The 19,223-nt window shown below is 38.3% G+C and overlaps 1 protein-coding gene across 1 annotated transcript in view; it reads left to right on the top strand.

The window, feature by feature from the left end:
* The window catches only part of LOC128736616 (elongation of very long chain fatty acids protein 7), a 77,789-nt gene that overhangs the window by 38,282 nt on the left and 20,284 nt on the right, over nucleotides 1-19,223 (top strand). The window lies entirely within an intron of this gene.

Below are 19,223 nucleotides of genomic sequence, written 5' to 3'. Positions count from 1 at the left end.
CAACCGATCATTTTAAGCATGATGCGGGGTTTGAAGAACAAACAACTTCTCATCAGAAAAGATCAATTCGAAATCTCCGTGCCGACGGAGCAGCAGTTTGCATCTTTCCTGCCGTTTTTGTTTTGTTGCTTCCGTTAATCTATTGATTTTACGTTTTTTGAATGCTTTCATATCCAAATACATTTTTAAAATTCGACGAAGAGATTCCCGGTTGATATTCAACTCAACAGCCATTTTCCGTGCGGAGCGGTCGCAACTGCAACAAATTCGCTCTCGAACAAACTTTTTGACCTCTGCAATTCTAACGTTTCGTTTTCTTTCGTTTTTTACGGTTTTCAACATATCCCGTCTCGACAAATCTTTTTAGTATATAGCATGCAAATCGTCTTTTCATGCCGAGATGTTTGGAGTCACAAAAAATAGTGCTGCAGGCAGCATTGGTTTGGAATTTATTTATTATCAACGACCGTAACTCGAACATTGGTACGTGTACACCGACTGAGACACAATACGAAAATGAAACTACGTCAAGTAAGACTTAAGTGATGATACCACACGCACATGGTCTTAGTTTGATTGTATTAATTGCATATGCCGCTGCAAGCATAAAATGATTTTTGTTCAAATATATCAGAGGCGGGCACCGCTAATCAGCTAACCGCTAACCTTTTAGCCAGCGAGTAGTGCGTTCGCTAGGTTTCAAATCTGTTAGCTTCCAATAAGTTAAAGTGCCACTAAATAAACTACTAGCCGCTAATTTTTGAAAATAATAACAAAAATAAGTGTGCGGTTTCTTACAAATTGATAAAATTGCTCGCTGCTATTCGCGACGCGAGCAAATATAGTTCATTCATGGCTAGTTGAACTATTTCCAAAAATTATTTTCAAAAATTAGTGGCTGGTAGTTTATTTAGTAGTACTTATGTTTATCGGAAGGTAATAGAAGCGCTAGCACATTTAAAACCTAGCGAACGTGTTACTCGCTAGCTAAAATGTTAGCGGTTAGCTGATTAGCGGTGCCCACCTCTGAAATATATATAAGTCACACTGTAAAAAAGGTGAAGCACCCGACCTTTCAAAATAATATTTTGCGATGGAAAATTGGTGTACGAAGCGATCGTAGGATGGTCAATATGTTATTACTTATCACGACAACATTGGCCGATTAGAATCACATCTCCGGACTTTAGAGTACAACTGGACTTAAAATCAAAGTTAAAATTGGACCAAAACTTAAACTTGAAACTGGACTAGAAATTAGAAATGAAATTGGACTTGAAATCGGACTTGACACATGGCATTTAATATAACTTAAATTTGAACTAATTTGGGCTTGAAGTTTTATCTCCGATTGAGCTGGAATTTGGACCTAAAATTAGAATTAAATTTCGAGAAATTTAGACTGGACATAAAATCTACGAAAGTTGGAATTTGAAAATTTTCTTTGATTTAGGAATTTAATTAGGCTTGAATTCGATTTGAAATTAAAGTACAAATTTGACTTTAAATTGAACTTAAGATCAAGATCCAAATTGTATCAGAGTTTGAATTTAACTTAAAATTTGTTGTTGAAATTAGACTAATTTGAACTTGAAATTTTACCTCAATGCAAACATGGACACGAAATTGGACTTACGAAGTTTTACTGACAGTTTTCGTCTAATTTTCTCACACGTTTCACCTCTTTTCTGTTCCATTCTTTTTTTTCAGTACCGTTTTCCATTTTTCGTTCCGTTTTTTCCCTAAATTTTGCCTTCACTTTGTATTCGTTTTTCCTATTTTTCTCTCGTTTCCTCTTTTTCCATCCCATGGTTTTTATTTTAATTATTTTCAGTCCTATTTTTCCTCATGCGTTCTACTCGTATTTTGATATTTTTTCCTCGTAGTCAGTCTTTTTTCTTCTCTTTGTGTCTCTTTTTTTCATTTCCAGTTTTCGTATTTTTCTATCTTTTTATCTTCTTTATTTCGTGTTTACGTCTGTACCGTTATCCATATCTTTTTTTTCTGTTTTTGGCTCCCTTTTTCCCTTTCAACTCCGGTTTCTTTGTTTATATCCCGTCCTTTTTGCTTCCGTTTCACCTTTTTTATCAGTTCATTTTACTGTTTTTTTCTCTTCTTTTTCTGTCCCATTTTTCCGTTTTTTGTTCCAAATTTCTCCTTTTATATCCTTGATTAATCACTTTTTTTCCATTTTTCTCGTTTCCTCTATCGGTTTTCTCTTTTCTCTCGTAATTCTTTTCTTTGGTTTTTCTTGTTTTCTGGTTCGTTCTTTCTCTTATTATGTCCAGTTTTTCCTCCAAGAGTTCACTTTCTCCTGAAGTCACGTTCTGTTTTCCTTTTTCGTTTTACCCCTTTGTCTTCCGTTTTAATTTTTTTCACCCTAGTTTATTTCATTTAGGTCATTGCAAATTATTTTTAAAGTTTTTGTCACCCTCCCCCCCCCCCCTTTCCTCGGAAAGTTGCTTGAGAAATCGGGAGACAAAAAATAATTTGTAGGATTTACGGCAAATTTTTTTATAAAATCAGTTACTTGTGGGCTCTACAGCCTAAAAAAACTCGAAAAATGAGTGCACGAGTGGAGTTAACGCTTCTAACATGAAACAGAAATGGAAATTCGAGCAATGGAATTTCTGAAAGTCGGCAAAAAAAATTCTTTCATTTTTGTCTTTCCTTTCGTAGGATTTCGCAAAGAAAATAATAACATCCATTTGAAAAGCAAGATTTGGTTTTCTTATTTAAAGTTTAAGTAAAAATGCATATCTTTTTTGCTCGATTAAAAAATTCACTTTGTTTTTTTCCACCACCCCCTTCAGTTGCCCAACACCGGAAAGACAAAAACTATTTTAAATATTTGTAATGGCCTTACTATCCTGTTTTACGTCTTCTTCTGATCTTATTTTTTTATTCTCTTGCACCCGCATTTTCTCCTTTTTTACCTCGTTTTTTCTCCTATTTTGTTCCGTTTTTTCTCTTTTTATGTTTAGTTCATCCTTAGTTTCTTTCCCCTTTCTAGGGGTTTCAGCAATGCTGTAGATTACAACTAACTTTGCAACTGTTCCTTTGAAAATTCTGCTTGGCTGAGGCAGTATAGTCCAAAGAGCAAAATTGAATCAAACTGTGCATGCCAACCCTGTTCCTTTTATGTGTTTGGACCTCTCCTCTTGTTGGTGGCAACCATTGTGCTGATACTTTTACGTCAAAGAACATAAGTGCCAAATTTGATGGAGAACCTTTTAAGCGTTTTGGAGTTATGACGGAACATACATCTATTTTCTTATGTCAAGGAACATGTGTGCCAATTTTGGTGGAGAACGGTCAAGGCGTTGTGGAATTACAGCGGAACATAAAACATACTTTCGTTCACTTTTATACTTATTTTATTATATAATCTTTATTATTAAATCAATAACATATTCCCGTTGTTCAATATGAGAATTGAAAATTCTCGATATGAAATACAGATAAATTTATTAATTTTCTTGAGTAAAATTGTCATTCTTTTTGTTTTCATATAAATATCTTCTAACTATATTTCTCGGTCACTTGACGTGGAATGACCCATATGTTTTAGTAATTTATACCTAATATATAAAATTATTATATGTTTTATATTATTGCATTTGATTTCAATGGGCAATAAACAAGCCCTGAAGCAAGATGAAACACGCTAAATCGTACCCCAAACCATTTACAACTAGCTGAACCAGACAGGGTCAACAATCGCATCGTCCGGACCATCTCCAGTCGCACCAGAAAAGGTCGCCAAATGCACTGCTTTACGATCGGCCAAATTCATGTTCAAGTACACGCTAATTGCACTAACTTTCCATACTTTTTTGCGCTGTTAACGTACGCCACCAAACCAACCTTGCCACTGAACCGATCGCCAGTCGGTTGTTGGACCAGCAGGCAAAAAAAAACCCAAACCGGTAACAAATCGCGATCATGCGAAGAGCCGCTGGCGCTGGCTGGTTGGCTGGCTGGCTGGCTAGTGGTTACAAACGGCCCCGAACCAACCCCGACGATTTGAGTGCCCAATTTTTAGTTAGTGAACAGCGTTTGAAAGGAAAAACGAGACGAAAAGAAATGTGATAAACGAGTTTTTCAGTCGAATGGTCAGACGGACTGGCCAACCAACGGAGAGTCGCTGGGGCCACGAACAGCCTTGACCGAATTTTCAATCGGGTTTGAAATCGAATTAACATTTTTTTACGATATGTAACCCCGATCGCGAAATATTCCGGTACAAAGTTAGACGTAGTATGAGAATATGTGATCTTACCAATAAACTTAGGGTACGTATAGAGACTTACTATACAGTACGACACCTGATTTATTCCATGCATTTTAAGATGGAAAAAATTGCTAGTTTCAGTACAAGAATTTGGTAGACAATCCAAGGTTCATCTGATAAAGAAATTTGCGTCAATGTAGATCGTTTATCAACAAAAACATGTCAACCTTTATTAACTAACGAGTACGCCGCGAGAGCTTTGAGACAGCGCTCCTCTCTTTGTACGCACCTAAAAATCGCGAGCGAACGTACCACGGGGCTGCTGGTGTTGCACCATAAACCAGTTCGTTCAACGAACCGTTAAAGATCGCAACTACTGGACTAGGTTGTTCGGAAATTAGTTTCGTGTTTTTCGCAACAGAGGACTTCATCGTCTCTTTTTTCTACAGCCAATTTCACACTTAAGTCGCATTATCATTTTATGTTTTGACGGCCTATGTAGCAAGGTTTATTTTGGGTAGCAGTTTCTTAGATAGTACGCAATATTTATTTCTTTAGTTTATAAAAATAATATAAAATGTTGAAAACGTTTGGAAAATTGTGAGAAACTCGCCAAAAGCTATTGGCAAACTTGATTTTGCCAAAAATACTATACAAAGCAACAAACGACATAGTTTCTTTGCCTAGCAAAACAAGTTTTTGCCATTCTTTCTCTTATTCCCAAAAACCTGAAATGCGGAAAAAGCTAATTCTGATGATGATGGTGATGATGATGATGATGATGATGATGACGATGATCATCCCACCTATGTCTATGACGATTGGAGCTAGACGAGTCATCTTTGTGTGATATTTTATAATAAAGCACCTAAAATGTGACCAGGTGGCCAGATCCGTTTAGGGACTGTCGCATGATTACTAATCATGCACAAACTGTAAAAACGAAGACTGACTCTTGTGGGAAGCCAATGACCTCAAACAACGCAGCCAGTTTTTTGTCGACATCTCACTAGATCGGCCTTCACAGTAATGTTAATTTTGTCAGAAAAGTGTTCAGCTTTGCAGTAAGAATAAATTTGGCGAAAAATGTCAGTCGATTTTTTTTATGTTAGGTTTCTTTTTTTCCAGAAAAAATAACGTAGATATAAATATCTCGTATCGTAGGAAATGCTTAAAAAACAAACACCACAAACCAAATTCATATTGCGTTTAGTGAATAGTAAACAGTGCCATTTTGCATAAACACTAAGATTTATGATTCATGATGAAAAACTCGCTAACTAGCTACTAGCACATGATTTTTAACCGTTAGCAAACATCCTTTATAAGTTGTCCATTATATACTCATTTAAATAAAAACTGCTCTTGCAAAAGCCACCGGTAACGGTTGAAACGTCGGTTAATTAACTTCAATTATCATTTAATTTGATCAGATGACTTAGATAGCAGTAAACATCGTTATTTAGTGCCAGTCACTAATATACAAATGTAATAATTAACGGCGATTAGCACCTTTCAACATTCGCGGTTCACGACCGCACAATGTCGGTAGGAGATTTGAGCAAATGTGTAGACTATAAACTATTAGGTGATTTTATAATTTACTATTAGGTGATTATATCAGGGGCAAAACGCCGAACTCGTTGGACAAAACATTCCACATTTTGACAGAATGTCCAAAATAGCGTACGCGTAACTCCTGTCCAAAATACATAAATCACTCTATTTGGTCCTCCTCCTCTTACATAGTGTCCGCAAAATCCGCATGTCCGCACGTAGCTCATTCCAGTGTAGCTTTGATCGGCTAAAGGGTGACAACTAAAATTTTAGAATTTTTCGAGACCCCTATACTCAACAACAAACGACCTCAGAGAGAAATGAGAGTATGTATGTGTTAGCACTCTTTCACCTCTTTTTGTCTATATTTTTTGTTTTGTTTATGCTTGCCAAGTTTTGCTTAAAATGGCGTCGAAACAAGAAGCATTTTGGGAGCGCGATGAACACTTCTACGAACTGCCACAGAAATCTCGGCAATAAGTATACGATACAACAGCTAAAAAGCAAATATGTTGCAGCTTTCACTGTTTGCCATATCTTAAGATGCCCAACAACTATTCACAAGCAAGGTAGTGGAAGACCAGCCAAAATTATGGACGCAGAAGGACATCGTTCTCTTTCTCGTTTCTTCAACAACAAGCTCTCTGGTTTGGCTATCAATTAATATGCACCAGACGAATGTTTGAAGAAAATTTTGATTCCGTTTGTACAAAAACATCATGCAGATGGACAAAACGTGTTTTGGCCGGATAGAGCATCATTGCATTACGCCAAAAAAACACAATCGTTCCTGAATACCCCTTCGATTCCATTTTTACCCAAAACCCACGACCCGACAAATCTGTCTCAGTGCGCCCAATCGAAGATTTCTTTGGGACTTTGAATTCCTTGGTGTACAAAAATAACTAGAGAGCCACGAGTTGCAAACAGTTGATTGGTCGAATCAAGAGATGCATTCGCAAAGTTGACATGACGGCCGCGCAACGCTCCTGTTCCGACATCAAACAGAAGCTTCGCCGAACAGCCGATTACGGACCGTTTTCAAATGTACACCAATTTTTTTTCAGTACTGGATAATGTATCTTTAATTTCGGTAAATCAGATCTTCTTCATATATCTTTGTCTTCTTTTGACAGCTTGAGAAAAAAATTCCAAAACTTTAGTTATCACCCGTTATATCAGTTTCTCCGGAATTCCGTATTGGTGTATTGTCTGCCATAACTGTTTCGCTTGTTTCATTTTTTTTGCTCGATTAAATAAATCTTTTTTTTCGTCCCGCCCTCTTCAGTAGCCCAACACCGAAAGGACAAAAACTTTATAAAATATTTGTACGTTCTTGTAAATTTTACTATTAAGTAAGGATTTTGAGGACTACGAAACTGATATTTAAAAATATAGTCAACTTAATTATAGATGTTCCTAAGAAAATAAAAAATAATTATTGTTGCAGTAGAAAGGGTAAGTCATACCGCTAGGTGGATTAATTCGGGATTTTTTTCAAACTATCGGGCTGCTTGGCGTACGAGAGGTCCACTGTTTCTCGTCAATTCTTATATTTTTACCTTTGTTATACTATAACAAAGGTTTAAAAATTGGTCGAAAAACACGAAGTTGATCCGACGCCCGGAGGGCCGAGTCACATATACCAATCGATAAGGTTCGACGAATTGAGCAATGTCTGTGTGTGTGTGTGTGTGTGTGTGTGTGTGTGTGTGTGTGTGTGTGTGTGTGTGTGTGTGTGTGTGTGTGTGTGTGTGTGTGTGTGTGTGTGTGTGTGTGTGTGTGTGTGTGTGTGTGTGTGTGTGTGTGTGTGTGTGTGTGTGTGTGTGTGTGTGTGTGTGTGTGTGTGTGTGTGTGTGTGTGTGTGTGTGTGTGTGTGTGTGTGTGTGTGTGTGTGTGTGTGTGTGTGTGTGTGTGTGTGTGTGTGTGTGTGTGTGTGTGTGTGTGTGTGTGTGTGTGTGTGTGTGTGTGTGTGTGTGTGTGTGTGTGTGTGTGTGTGTGTGTGTGTGTGTGTGTGTGTGTGTGTGTGTGTGTGTGTGTGTGTGTGTGTGTGTGTGTGTGTGTGTGTGTGTGTGTGTGTGTGTGTGTGTGTGTGTGTGTGTGTGTGTGTGTGTGTGTGTGTGTGTGTGTGTGTGTGTGTGTGTGTGTGTGTGTGTGTGTGTGTGTGTGTGTGTGTGTGTGTGTGTGTGTGTGTGTGTGGCGCTTGACTTTAGTCGTCTGTTTCTCCTCGGAGATGGCTGAACCGATTCGTTTGCTATTACGCTTATTTGAAAGGTGTTATCACCTTGTACATCACTATTGAATGGTTTTGCGGTCCGACATTTTGTTTAAAAGTTATAAGCAAAAATGTAAAAATTACGTGACATGATTTTCTCCGGAACCGCTCAACCGATTTCAACAATTTTAGTATCAAATGAAGGCTCTTGCTACTGCAAATTTTTTGTGAAGAGTTTTATCGCAAACAATCAAGTGGTTCAAAAGTTATCCTTAAAAATATGCTCTTTCAAGGTGTCAATTAATCGAACGTTTCTCAGAGATGGTCAAACCGATTTATGCGCTATTAGTCTCATTTGGTAGGTAATATAGCCTCATAGATCACTATTGATTTGTTTTTTGATTGGATGTTTTATTTGAAAGTGCACAGCATAATAAAAGTTACAATTATTTATAACGATTTTAACCAGATAATTTATCAGATTTCAATTATTTTAGTATCAAACAGAAGGCCTTAACGCTGTGAACATATCTGCTAAATCTTATTAGAATTGGCCTTACCAGTCAAACGTTATTTGATAAACATTTATGAAATTATTTAAGCAAACTTTACGCTCTAGCGTAAAAATGCTTAATTTTCCAGGTGGCGTGTCTTTGGAAAAGTTTATTTAAAAAATCTGACTTTTTACACTATTAGGGTGACCGTAAATCTACCTATTAGGGTGATACAAATTTTTGTTTTTTTAATGCGTCCAAACAAGTACAGTGCAGTGTCTCCACAAAAGTTATAGAACAGCAACTTTGCTGTACATAGTAACTATCTATCTCTTACTGGTTGCGAAGTGTAACGATTTTTTTTTTAAATGCAGCGAAAATTTAAAAGTTGAGATATCGAAAAGCGGTTACGTCACAATTTAGATAAGTAATTTTTACACGTCAAAAAAAAAATCACCCAAATCGATCCTCTAAGATACTGCGATACACGCACAGTCGCTGAAAACATATGATTACGAGGAGAGCGCGTTTAAACTATTGTACAGCACTGCACTTCCCTTCAAGTGATCCCACAGTTTTACTGTAAATTCTCAACGAGACCACGTACCGAAAAATATTGTGGGCTCAACATTTCTAAAGATAAAAGCCTTCTGAAAATGCAAAACAAACAAGTTTTTCGACTTTCCAGTGAGGGTCCCCTTTAAATATCAATCCAGCCCAAGAACTATGCACACGATTTTTTGATTGCTTTCAAGTATTCTACAAATCTGTCAGTATATTACATATGCATGCATATGTGTTGATGATAACTACCATTACTGCCTATAAATGCATAACAGTCCATGTGATTTTCACCACTTTTGAGATGGGCCTGGGAATCATCTTTGAATTGTTCATGCTTTCAATATTTCAAACAGTAATGTAATGTTTGTTCCCAAAATTTTGAAAAAAATATGAAACTATGTCAGTTAGAAGTTACAACTAAACGCATAACAGTCTCGGTAGTGAAAATATAACAATAAACATCTGCTTTTAGAAAATGCCTGGACCGATTTCACTGAATAACTAACAAATGCAGAGTTTTGTGGCCTAGAAGAATTCTATTGAACAGAATTTGGATCGGATGTACGGTTCCGAAGATATTCCGGAACAACACGTCCGGGAATATTCCGGATCGGGGATCAGTTTCTGAATTCAGCTAAAGTACAACATATGACATCTTTAAGTACTCAAAATTGCAAAAGTAACTCATTTGTCGACATATAAAGTGTCCAGGGTTACATTGGCCACAGCTGGACACATTCTAGGAACGTTCCGAATACATCCAGGAAAACGGACAGTTGCTCACTTAAACCAAACCCCAGGAAGTCACCTCGCTATTAACTCAAAATAACAAATTATACAAATAAAAGGAAGACATTATTTGATTGCTTTGGAATATTATACAAATTTATCAGTATATTACATAGACATGCATATGTATTGATGATAACTATCATAGTGTTATCAAAAAGTTGAGTTCCGAAGGCGTGTCGAATTCTAGCTCAAATGATAAATGAGAGGGTATAACAAAGGTTCCTTTCACCAATACGTGGATGAAATCGGTTTTTTTAAAAAAAATTTTTCAACTAATCAAGAACAAAGGTTCTAATATTTGAAGACCTCGTGTCATTAGTGGCACCGTTTTAACGAGAATTACTCATATGTGTTGTTTATGCTTTGTGTTTAATTTGGTAGATTTCCCTAGATATTTTAACTTGTCAAGATTCAGTACATTTGTTTGATAATTATTAATAATAAAAACCTACCTAACTAAAACTAACAACTTCAATTAATGCTGCATTCAAATTTTGAATGATTTCGTATACCGAGTGTGAACATCTGTCTTCGTATTATAGTTTATATTCATTATACTTAGTCTCTGGGATATCCAGGGCAGCGAGCTCATGCACTTCGCTAGTTTTCATCCAGGGTGGCATGTTTAGGATAATCTTGAATCATTTGAACAAAACGCGCTGAAGTCTCAGCCTGTGTGCCAACCACAGCCCGATCAGACCGGGATCGCGTACTCTATTGCAGGGTAAATGATTTGTTTGTAGTCAACCAGCTGATTCTGAAGGCTCAGGCTGGATGTTCTGCGTATCATCGAGTACAGCGACCGGATGAGGATGTTGATAATTTTGTTAATATGAGACTGGAAGATTAGCTGCCTGTCTAGCGTGAGTCCGAGGTAATCGACCCCATTGGACTACTGGATGATAAAGTCGCCGAACTGGACTCTTATACTCGAAGCCAGAACCAGCTGCGGAAACTTCGAGTGTGGAAAAGGATGGCCTGGATATTAGCTGCATTGATCACAATTCTCCTGTTCGTAATATATTCTGTCAGAGCATCCAGACCTCTCTGAAGTTTGCATGTGAGGACACTCTGTCGTCCGACACAGTACACCATTGTGACTGAGACAATAAACCACCCTCGGAGAGGGGAGGGATGTCAGATATATAAATGTTATACAGAATGGGCCCCAGGATACTTCCTTGAGGCACACCTTAACACTGGATGTTAAACGTATGTAAACAGACACTATTCAGAGATCGAATCCCCTCCCAAACAGATAGCTACTGACGATCTTGATACGATACATTGGAAAATTGTATCGATGCAGCTTGATGCACCAGGCCGTCGTGCCACACATTGTCGAATGCCAAGATCCAAGAGTCACTTGCGGGACCAAAACTTTTCCTGAAGGAAGACACCATTTTCATCAGCGAACGAAAGCATCCAGCTTTGGATTTAGTTCTCAAACAGCTTGGAGAGCGTAGAGAGCAAGCTGATGGGTCGATAGCTCCTGGGAATAGTAGGATTTTTCCCCGGTTTTAGTACTGAGATGACTTTAGCTAATTTTCACATCGAAGAAAAGTAGCCAAGCTACCAGCACCTGTTGAACTGGTTTGCTACAAAAGTAAATAAGCCGTAGCTTAAGTGCTTGAGCTTGATGTTGAATATGCTATCTAATCCGGGGGCCTTCACGTTTTTGGACCCCTTAGCACAGACAAACAGACATAACTCTTGGAAGAAAAATCAACAAAAATTATCGTACCTCACATTTAGTCTGAACACTAGCACCATCTATGATCGACATTCCCAAATATCAAATAGCAATATGGCTATCCCTTGAAGTAGCAAGTATTTTTTATGGGGATTCCCCTTTTTTCGTCAAAAAGCGCCACTTTGACCAAAACGGAGACATTCCCAACTAAGCTCAAATTTGAAATGACGGTTTAATCGGTACGATGAATGGAAAACGAGTGTTATGTCTGTTTTTCTGTGCCCTTAGCATGGCCCATCAGTGCGTCAGCTGTGATTTTTCTCCCTCGGGTACTAAGCTGTCTGATCGATTGACCTCGGTAACTCCCTCTGCAACTGAGTGCTCGTGTGGGCAAATAATATTCTGTCTCAGATTGTGTTTGTGAGACATTACAAACTGCTGACCCAGCCCGTCCGCTTTCTCACTTGCAGTGATCAGTAAACTCGCCTGAGCCCCCAAACGAGACAAGAGGAGGGATAGACTTTGGCCTAGTTTTGTGGACCTTAGTCATAGATCAGTTTTTTAATGCATTGGAATTTATTAGAGATTCTGTTGGAATTCCTTGTTTCTTGGCTCCCCTGGAAAAACTAGAAAAACTGTGGGAGATTTCAGCGCTTGGTCCATCAGCGATCGGAATCGATGTTGTCGTTGAAGATACTAGACTTGAAAGTCGACCCAGTTGGCACGATGGCAGTTTCGTCTGGGTCGACTGTCCACCGTATCGATGCAGGCAGCAAGCTTCATCATTACAGGGTAGTAGTTAGAGGATAGTTCTTCGTAGTAGACCTCTGGTACTGCAGTACACCGCAGAGATGGCCACGTTCGTTATAAAGATGTCCAAAATAGAGTGGAACCCCGATCTGGAATTCCTAGTCGTACTGTCCGGCGCCAAGATGTTGTAGTGGCTGGCCTCAAAATCTTCCGCCATCTTGGATCTCATTCTAATTTGTCTTTCGGTTGCAACACACTGCAATGATGCATTTCTCCGTCGGCGAGTTAGTTTGCCCAAATCGGATTATAAATGATCAGCAGTAACGACTTGGGCCCTGATTTGTTTAGGACAGTAACCCGCTATTATATTGATTGGGCCCATCGACGTGCTGACCTCGACTCCTGTGGCCTCAATGACTTTCTGGTTGAGGATCGCCAGTAGGCGGAATTTTATGTTGCACCTCACAGCAAAGGCTACACACCCGCCTCCTGCTGTTCTGATCAAGTCTCAAAAAAGTCGAAAATCGGAGAGGTGGACGCTAATCTCTAGGTTGTGGTGAGCTTCCGTGATGACAGCGATGTCGATCTTTTTTATATTGAGAAAGTCGAGCAAATCAATATGCATGCTCCTCAGAGAGTAAGCATTCCAATTAGCTGTGGAGAGAGCTTTATGGCCCGAATGTGCTAGCGATGGAGATTACAGCTTGGAGCTGCTCAGCTAAAGTGGTAGAACCTGGACCTGGTTGGGTAACTACAGATGCGATGCGGTGCTGGGTTGAACGGAAGCTGGAAGCCGTTTGATGAGCAGTTGAATTCGTGGCGGCGATTCGTTGGTTATTGAGAGGAAACGGAGACAAGTTTGGAACATATCAACGAGACTGAAGAGTAGAATATTTACTATCCGTGATGATCGGATCAGTGCGCTTGCGACCAGGCTGATTGTTTACTAATGTTTGTTGTCGAATCCGCTTGAATTCCGCTAGCTTAGCAGGTTTACCTGAAATGCGTAATGTGTGTTATTTGCCCATTATTAGGATAGCGTGTAACTGTGAGGGTTGTCCTATCTACAGCGTTCAAAGGTAAGGTTTGTCCCATTTACATTGCTCTGTTTTAGATGGGACAAACGCATCGGGTCCTCCTTTTTTGCTGATCGTCAACCACAGAAGGACTGAAGTTTTTGGCGCGTCTTAGTAGAATAAAAAGAAAACTTTTCCAACGAACGGAACGAAGATGTCATAATGCTTTTACTTCCCAGCTTCTACTGAACTTTATAGTCACGCAATACAGCAGACCGGATCGGCTATATCCGGTGGACTCGAGATGCCTCAGGATGTCTAATATCTTCGCTCCGGGGTAGAGTTGGCAGTACGAGCGAAGTTTCGAGCGTAGTTGTTTCACTGTTTGCGCCATAATTGCTGTAAGTCAACAGACGATGCTGTCCAAATTTTTGTATACTACTTGTATTGGTACGATTGGCAATGTATAGGTGGATTCCACACTAGGTGGCAGGGTAATCGCATGAACAATCACTAAAATCATACATACGTTACTTTACTTTACATTTATTATCAAATTTATATCGCTATATACTTATTATCAAATTAGACTGTTAAGGGTTTGAGATGCTCCGATTTCATTTGCAATTAATTTTTTTTCAAGTCAATTTAAAAATTTTCATAGTTTTTCATAACTTTATTTACAGTTTAGCTTGGTTTCTCCATTTCGGTATTAGCCAAAATTATCAAAATTGAAATGTTTGGAAACGAAGTCTCAGAAAAGTGAGTGAGATTTTTTTTTCCTGCAAAATTAGAGAAAGCTAAAGCTAACATATATTATAATTCTTCGTTAAATTTACAGACAGACTCATGACAACTTCTCCGCGGCCGGTTTGTAACCAACTGTTCTATAAAGCATCGAACGGGTGCCGTTTTTTTTGTAGCTTCTATTTCTGTTTGTTTTGTTAGCCTTATTTTTGATAAGTGTCAATGAAACATTTTTTTGTTTTGTTTGAGTTAGTCACCGTTCGCTTTATAATTTGAGTTTCTTGATTTTTTCGGTGAAATATAGACTGATATTGTGTTTTCCGCGGACGTTTCGACCTACTATTCTTCGGTCATTGACTACGCATTAGCACGTATATTCTCTACCTCGTCATCTATCTAACTCCAGAGAATATATACTAATATTGTGGTTTCCGCTGACGTTTCGATATATTATTCTTCGGTCATTCGGTTAGATAGATGACGAGGTAGAGAATATACGTGTTAATGCCTAGTCAATGACCGAAGAATAGTAGGTCGAAACGTCCGCGGAAAACACAATATTAGTCTATATTTCACCGAAAAAATCAAGAAACTCAAATTATTCTTTTCTTTTATTATTTTTGGACTGAATATTTAATAGATTCAGGCATTAAAGGTACCGGATTAGATGGATATGTGCTTCAAAGTCGACAGTGACTTTGTGTTATAAGCGACGTTAAAAAGGTTCATGCTTTTATAAAGTTCTGAAATGGCCTTACTTATGTGCAGTACAATGAATCTCCACCGACTTCCCTCTCAGTTGTTGAAGTCAAGGATAATCGCAGGACACTACAAGTCATCTCAGTCGAAACTCTAACAATGGTTAAACATAAATAAAATCGTATACAGGAATCCCCCGAATAAGGCGATGGGTGGTGCTGTACGCTCATTGCGATATCTCAGCTGTCCAATAACCAATAAAGTTGATTTTTGGCGGGCTGGTACCGAGTGGTCGAAACATAAATGGCCGAATCACGAATGGTCGAAATCCAAATGGCCGAATTTTAACAGCAGTCACAGAAGGCCAAATCACGAAAGACCGAATCACGAATAGCCGAGTCACGAATGGCCGAAACACGAAAGGCCGAATTTTTTCGGAATGCCTAAATAACTATTCAATAAAAAATATGAATAGGCATGTAGTTGACAAATAATTTAAATCAAACAAGAAACAAAATAATCAATTCAACTATTTACTATAGAGTATAGATGATTGATAGTTCTTTGTTCTCCTAAGCGCAAATAAACTTCGTTCATTATAAGACGCGAGACCTATTTACCGTGTTAGTAGCAAATGTTTCCTAGATGCTTCAGGGAGAGACGGCCGCAGGACGCGAGTGTGCGCCGGTGACCTGCCGTCGAAAGTGCCAGCCACTGCGGGAGGGGGGAGGGGGGGGGGGGAGTCAGCCCCCTGCAGAAACCACTTCTATTTAGGTGCATGCATTTTCCTAGGTTTACTGACTAGTAGGGATTATCCCTTAGTTAAGTCCGAACGAGCGACAGTGCGTAAGGACAGCATGTACCCCACGTTTTTGCAGGTTGAAGGCTGTGAATATTTTCGGTCGAATATGATATTCGGTCTTTTGTAATTCGGCTATTAGATATATTATGCCATTTCGTGATTCGGCCATCATCAAAATTTATATCGCTCATATTCGTTAGGCGGTCAGGAAAATAAACAATTTATAAAATATACATTGAACCAACTACTAAGTACGCATGTACATATAAAAACCTTAAAGAGTCATCGAAAATGATGGACAACGAAGCAAAGTACACGGGGTTTCGCCATTTATGTACAGAACTGATTTATTACCAATGTTAAAGAGTTGTTAAAGAGATATTCTGTTTATTGACTAACACACACACATCGATATCGAACGATCTGGTTGTGTTGCGTCATACCAATATCATACTTTATTACACTTACACCCCTCCGGTGGCCGTAAGCCTGATGAAAAATCATTCTACGCGTACGTAGGGATGTTACCCGCTCAGCAACAGGATCACGCCTACCATGAAACGGTTTGCCTTCAAAACGCCGGCCGGTCCGGTCGTACATATTTACGCGGCGTCGCGTGCTACTCTACTCTACTCTATACTCTGCTGCTGCTGGTTGGTTGATTGCTGGTGCCTTCCCGCGGTGGCTCCGGTAGCACGGAATTTGTTTGCCACTTCATAGCATTGCATTGTTGTTGTTTACACGTGTAATAATATTTTTTTTTGTTCTTGGCCGCGCGCGCCATCGTTCTTCGCGCGGTGTTGCGGCGCGACCGACCCGAGCCGTTGACGAATTGAACTATGCACCACATATCATGGCTTTGATGGCTTCGTACCAGTGGCTACTAGCCGTCCGCGTCCATCGACAGAGGAAATTCTGCATATAGGTTCTTGGATATTGGTCAATTAGCGTTAGTTGGGGCTCGACGTCGAACGGGGAAGTTGAGTGCTGGTTTTTTCGCGCGTCGTTTTTAGTGCTGACGGTGATTGTAGAGAGTTCACAAGTTGCTGTGAAATCATAATGGTGGATTGTTTTTGCTCGGTCGGGAAATTGTTACACGCGGTCGACCAGTGATCGAATTTCGCGTTTAGTGAATTTGTGCCGAGCTCGGCGAAATCGGGTGACAAACAGTGGAGTGTCAACATAAACAACAACCGCGAGGAGGGCAGAAGAAGGCGGACAAAATATGGAGCATGATTTTCCAGCGAGCGTCAGCGACTTTACGTTGGAAATGAAACCGGTGGTGATATTGGCCGTAGGAGATGGTTACCAGGCGACGAGCTTCGGATCGGTTCTGGCCCGGTACTTTCGGGCGCTGGAGGGATTAACTGCTGGTAATTTCCAGTTGCAACTATCGTAATGCGGTGTGGTGGTCGTTGTGCGCGGGTGTTTATCGACATTCGATGAACCAAAGTTAGCCAGATCAGATATGGTGCGAAAAAAAAATGTACTGACATGAAAATTAGTGTCGAAAACTGTGACATTGGTTGATCCCAATTCGTTTTGTGCTGTGTTTTATGTTTACCTTTCAAGTGGATAAACAGGCTTCCATGGCCTCGTTACACGCAGTACAAAGTGGCAGTTATGTAGTTTACATTATAAAAGGTCATCCGTATTAAATAATTTAATAGTAGATATTTTCTACGAGAGTACGATGAACAAAAAATAAACAAAGAAGCATAACCATTTCGTATCGTGATTCTGGAATACTTGGCGAATCGTAAAGTGTGTTTTAAATTTGTGACTTGAAGTGATTTCTATGTGGTTCTTATTTAATGTTCTTTAGAACTTTGTTGTATCGAAAAATAAAATGTTTCGAGATGGACAATAGGACAATTATGAAAAGTTTTCAGCATAGGCATTGGCTGAAAATGTGGTATTTAAAATATTAGTGCAAAATTGAGTTCCAGTTAATTGAACTGCTTTTATGAATGATATTTCAACATAAGTTTGTGATAGTTGAAAGCGATTAAGTTTTCAGTATTGATTGTTTATTAAATTAGTTGTTTTATTGCCTTATTTTACGATTTTTTCTACGAAAAAAATTGCCGAGAAAAAATTTACATCGCTTAACAGGATAGAATTTTTCTATCATGTTCACTAAATCACTTAAACATTTGTACGGGATTTTCCCCAAAATCATTTAGATTGGACCGAAAGGTCCCAGACATAGTTTTCGGCTCCAAAAATTTAACTCTGGTTATTTTTTATTTCGTGGAAATCTGGAAAGCTTTTTTGTCCGTTAATTGCTATTCTTTTAGTAACACAAAATAGTCGAAGGTTCTTTGTTCCTTTTCTGACTTTGCTTGGTGTTTTCCTTTACCGTGCTAAATTTTGTGCGAAAACTGTTTCCAAAAAATATTTGTCTCGGATTCCTGAGAAAGTTCGCGTGCAATTTTATAAAAGCATGTTTGTTTTATGATGCTTTCTGCATCAAATATGATTTTTTCAATTTTACGGAAAATTGATTTTTGTGTGCTCATAACTCAGGAATAAAAATATAATTTTTTATAATATAATATTTTTCTGGACTGTTAAGAAAATTTCTTAAAAAAATTGTTCTATAATGCTTCATTCAAGTTCTAAAATCTATTTAACAAACGATGGCCATCAAAATCGCAAAATTTTCTTGGAAAATTAAAGACCTAGGCATTTTCAATATTGGTTTTGTGCATATGAATTAAACCTTTGTATAAAAGTTTTCAAAATTCTAATACCTTTGGCCCCAATTTATACGATAATTTAGGATAAAATTATGAAAGTACGAGCTAGTTACCTAGTACGAGAAAACACTAGTGTCACGTTGTGAGAAAATTCTTAACTGCTATCCTCCATCGAGAAGGCCTTGACCTACTGAACAAGTGTGCCGAAGACATAAACTTTCTATATACGGCTAGAATAATTGGATGTTGCATGTTGGAACCGTTTAAGACTGGTCTCAAGTGCAGTGCAGGTTCTTTTAAGATAGTTGACCTCACATAATGGAGTCACTCGATCTCAATACGTGTATTTATACAAGACTGATGATGTTAATTGCAGTAGACTAAAATTAAATTGCTTCGCTTCATGTAAGCATGGACTATGAGTAAGCACATAAGTTTAAATATGTGATACATGTATAATTGTTATCATCGTTCAAAAACAAGAATTTAGGAAAATTTCAAAAAAGAATAATTGCGTGAATTTTCCATTTTTACTTTTGAAGAAAAAATATGTATAGCAGAAAACGTTTGATATCAAAATTTTCCAATGAGTAATTTGAGTGCTCAATTTTAATTTTGTAATATATCTGTGTTGAAAAAATATCTAGATAGAACGTTAAACAAAAAATAGAAATTGGACCATTTCATCCTTGGTGCTCCTCTAGATAAGTATTTTTGAATGAAAATCAAAACTTGAGCTTCCCTCTCCATCCCTTTTTTCATAATTTTTGCATGATATTTGTGACATTGTTGAATCATTGTGAATCAGTTTTGTCAACGTTTTATAATTGTTTGTTATTCGTACAATTTTGTGTATCATCTTTACGTAAGTTTATGCTGTTTTTGTATCAATTTGGGATCATTTTTGCGTTATCTCTGTGGTACTTTCATATTATTTTTGTAGTATGTATTTCTTAAT

This window comes from Sabethes cyaneus, chromosome 2 (genome assembly GCF_943734655.1).
Source record: "Sabethes cyaneus chromosome 2, idSabCyanKW18_F2, whole genome shotgun sequence".
Classification (NCBI taxonomy): domain Eukaryota; kingdom Metazoa; phylum Arthropoda; class Insecta; order Diptera; family Culicidae; genus Sabethes; species Sabethes cyaneus.
The sequence above is the reverse complement of the archived record's forward strand: the minus strand, read 5'-3'. Positions and strand labels throughout refer to the sequence as shown.